Source organism: Benincasa hispida, chromosome 1 (genome assembly GCF_009727055.1).
Source record: "Benincasa hispida cultivar B227 chromosome 1, ASM972705v1, whole genome shotgun sequence".
Classification (NCBI taxonomy): domain Eukaryota; kingdom Viridiplantae; phylum Streptophyta; class Magnoliopsida; order Cucurbitales; family Cucurbitaceae; genus Benincasa; species Benincasa hispida.
This window is the reverse complement of record NC_052349.1, coordinates 65472230-65476614: the sequence shown is the minus strand read 5'-3', so window position 1 is coordinate 65476614 and position 4385 is coordinate 65472230. Positions and strand designations below refer to the sequence as shown.

General features: G+C 38.5%; 1 non-coding gene across 1 annotated transcript; it reads left to right on the top strand.

The window, feature by feature from the left end:
* The first annotated feature begins 467 nt into the window (after positions 1 to 467).
* LOC120070478 lies at positions 468 to 574 on the top strand. The gene has a single exon (XR_005479972.1). It is a non-coding gene; the product is annotated as a small nucleolar RNA R71 (small nucleolar RNA).
* Positions 575 to 4385: the final 3811 nt, after the last annotated feature.

Genomic DNA, 4385 nt, shown 5'->3' with positions numbered 1-4385 from the left:
TTGTTGATTTTTCCACGCGAAGTTAGGGTGGTTTCTCCACCCAGGGTTGTATGTATTAGAAAAAGGATTATTCTTCACAAAATAGACAGACTGTGGGTTCCTCGGACACTCTTCAATTGGATGGCCTTCATCGCAAGTAGCACAACTTGCATTCGCTTGATCGATTGTGTTGACCTGCCCCCTTTGCGTTCCTAGGCTGCTGATTACGATTCCTTGTATCAAATTCATCATTGCAGTCATTTGGTTTTGCAAAGAAGCAATGGCCCCATTATTTGCGTCACTGTCTTTAATTCTCAATCTTTTATCACTTTCTTCAGTCTTCATGATTTTTGGAAATGTGATCAAGTATATTCTTAGCCTCGTCGTATGTTTTGTCAAGCAGACCTTCAGCTGTTGCCACATTGGCAGCCGTCTGCGATGCAGGGTTTAAACCGTGGTAGAAAATTTCCATTTGTAAACAATCTAGTAAGCCATTATGCGGACAATCTCTTACCAACCTTTTAAACCTCGCCCAGGCGTCACTGAGCGATTCATTAATATCCTGTTCAGAATTAGTGATCAACTTCCTCTTTCTGGCATTTTCCGTTAGGGGGAAGTACTTCTTCATGAACTTTTCCACTATCTATTCCCATGATGTAATCTTCCCTTGTTCGAGAGAATAAGCCCATTTTTGTGCCTAGTCACACAACGAAAATGGGAACAGTGTTAATTGAACCTCCTTAGCAGAGATGTTTGGGAACACAAACGTGTTGCAGATCTCAATAAAACTCCAAAGTGGGCGTGTGGATCCTCGCCACGCCTACCACCAAACTGTTCAGTAGTTTGAATCATCTGCAGCATCACCGGTTTCATCTCGAACCTCGATCCGTCAAAAGCTGGCCTCTTGATTCCTGGTGAGAAATCATAGAGGTTAGGCGATGCATAGTCCCAGATGGGCCTATTGCGGTCGTTTGCCAAGAGGATGGGGTTCGCCATGATATTATTTGCATTTGGTGCTCTATCTTCTGGTTGCTCCACCATGTTTGGATCTTTCTCTTGTTGTTTTTGTTGGCGGCTGTTTCTTCTTCTTCTTCGAAAGGTTCTCTCAATCTCTGGGTCGTAATTGGGCTCAGGATTTTGTCCTTTGCTCATACGACGCCCGCTTCTTTCCTTACCTAAGGGGAGGTAGTGCACAGAGATGGAGAGTCTGCAAAGAAAATCAAAAAGTTACCGTTAGCACACTTGTACTGCCGTAGTCCCTGGCAATGGCGCCAAAAACTTGATGTATGGTTAATGTGATGAAATAATGGTATAAACTGCGGTGGTGGTGTATACGTTGTGCATGCAAGTTTTCTTAGCAAGATCCAAGTATAAATCCTACTAAGTTGCCTGGTAAGCCCAGGGTCGAACACAGGGACTATGGAAACAGTATGTGATGGTAATTTCATATCTCTTTGCGGTGACAAATAAAACAATGCATTGGTTGGTATGTTGTTTAAGGTATAAAGTCTATGCAGCGGAATTGAGAAAATAGTTAATAACACGAAAGTACAATGAGTATGTAAGGGAACGGGTTGAGAAGGGATTTAGCTAACACTTCCTAAAATTGCGTTCTTGTTATGCGATCATGCTACACATATACGACAGTAAGTCATCTCTCAATGCAATTGCTATAGCTCCTAGATTTAGAACGCATGTAATGTATTTGATGATGTCTATAGGACTTATGTCTAAGCCTCTATTCTTGTCTATGCGATGATGAATGACACACACATACACAAGGTGATCGCATACTACCATAACTTATTTCTAGGGTGCATGCGATGCATGTTAGCAAATAGAACTTATCTCTAAGTCTCTATCTCTTCCTTATGTGGATCTAATCTTACTTTTCCAAGTCTAGATTCTAACCTAGCTCTCTCAAGTCTAGGTTTTTTCTTTAGACTCTCTCTCGAGTAGCTCTAAAGGAGTGATGGACGCAACATAACACAAGATGATCGCATGCAATGAAGATTTTAGGTCATGCCAGCTAATTACTTCTCAACCCATTCGAATGTTTAGTTACTCATGCGTAACGTAAAGACAGTGAACAGATGTAAAAATGCAGATTCCATTCTATAAATGAAATCGAAATACAGAATGACAATGGGAAATAACGATAAGGAGCTTGGTAGCAATTTCTTGCTTCCCAAGGCTTTTATACTGTTTTTCTCTACTCTGCTCAAAGAATATTCTTGCTTTCGCAAGAGTCGACCCTCTCTCTGTTTTCCACGCTCCCTGGCACTCTCTCGAGTTGACAAGGACGATCTTCTGGCGTTTTCTCTCTTCTCTCGACTCTGTCTTCTAAGTATATGAAAACTATGAACAAAGGCTAACTATCTTCTATATGGTGAACTCTCTCTATGGCTCAGTTGGAATAGAATCGAACCGAACTCCTTTAACGAAGGTGGCTTTCGTTATTTATAGAGCTTCAGGGTGAAGAGCTTTTTCTCTCAAATGATTGTACTGATGGGATGTCATTAATTCTCTATCTGATGCGCCGAATAATTGTCATCGAAAAGTTGAGTGTACTTGCTACAGTGTGTCGTTAATGGCTTGTGAACTAAATTTGGATTTGACCGTCATCAGCTTTCTGTCCCATCGTGATTTATTAAGCTTTCACCTTGATGCGCCGACTCTATGCGGCCACCTTCTTGAGTAGATCTTCGTGAACGCATATGATCGCATAGCCTTGAGGTCGCAATCTTTTAATGCGCTCGGATGCTAAATTCCTTGGATCGCAATTCCGCCTTGTGCCAACGCATTTTTCCTGCACAAAATACATAAGTTAGCTGCTTTAATGCAATGGACGCATGCGATCACAATGTTCTAAACTTAATACTTTTGGACGCGATTTTATATATTTTTACCATCGCAATCCTTCATTGTTTTATATCTTTGTGCTGTAATAACGTGCATTTCTGCCCGTTATGAGTGCTCTATTAGCCTATATCTCAAACATGCATAACTTTAACCTTGCTACTTTGGCAATGAAAACAAGATGAAATATGAGGGATAATGCTCAAGCTAAAATCTATAGCAAAAAATGTCCATGGGTGATTAGAGCATCAATCTATTCACAAACAAACCAAAGCTCAAAGATGAAAGAATCCATTATGTAACTAATCAATAAAAGTTCAGTTCTCACAAATTTACAACAGAATTGTTCCTCCTAAATTAGGAAACTAACCCAGATAACATGTCAGGACGATGTAGACAAGATTGAGCATCATCCAAAATAAGATTACAACCCAAAAAAAAGGTAAAAACAAATAAAATAAAGAAAATCAAAAGAAGAAGAAGAAGAAGAAGAAGAAGAAAAGAGGTTAAGTCGGGTGGTGGCCGCTCTCCCTAAACCCTAAAAACAAATGAGACTTATTTATAAAGTTTGTTGCAATGCCACGACACCACCGAACAAAATCATGGTGTTTATACATTTGCGTGTGTCTACTGGTCAAAGATTTGTGATGGCATCGCAATGCCACATGGCAATATTGTGGCACTTTAGATTTGCTGTGTAAATAACACCAACCCTTTAGGGCCATTTTCATAATTTTCCTTCTTGTGATCCTGATTGCTCCAGTTGACCCATAAATGCTTTGTTTTAGCTCGTTTACCCAGATCATTTTGAGAGTCTCCCAAAAGCTTGATATCCGACTTATAAGAACGTTTAAACATTAAATAACGTAGAATTAACCCAATTTAGGTAGAAAAAAGTAGCTCTTTTAGGGGGGATTCATGCCAAACAGAAGAAAATATTTTTTTCTTCCCAAACTATCCCATCTTGGCTTCAAATATCAAAATTAAAGGAACATAAAATCCAATAATTGAAGATAACTAATTTAAATTTTTCTTGATATTCTTTTCTTTTTAGATCTTTTGTCCTCAAAAGTTCAAATCTCGAAAGATAAATGATTTCATAGAGGAAGAAGACATTTGTTGGAATTGGATTAAGTTTAGGTAAGGGATTTTCCATTGAAGCCGTGTAAAATGTTAGCTTGCGTATTAACGCATGTTGACATATAATTGAGTTTATTATGAGATATAAAAGTTACTCTCTTAAATCTAAATGCATAGGTACATGAATATTAAATATATGAGTCATTTAGTCTATTATGAGATATGAAAGTTGGGATGTGAAATTTATATGCAAAGGTACATGAATGTCATTTATGAAAACTCTGAATTGTATATGTTATTACTTATAAAAGTCGTGAATATCATGTGATGTGCGATCTAGATTTGTGACTTAGTGAAACCTATTACATTGCACACACTGTGAAAACAATTCTTTATGGGAACACATGCATCCATGAAAATTCAGTCAAATGAAAACGAAGAATTGATCACCTCCTTTTCCACCAACA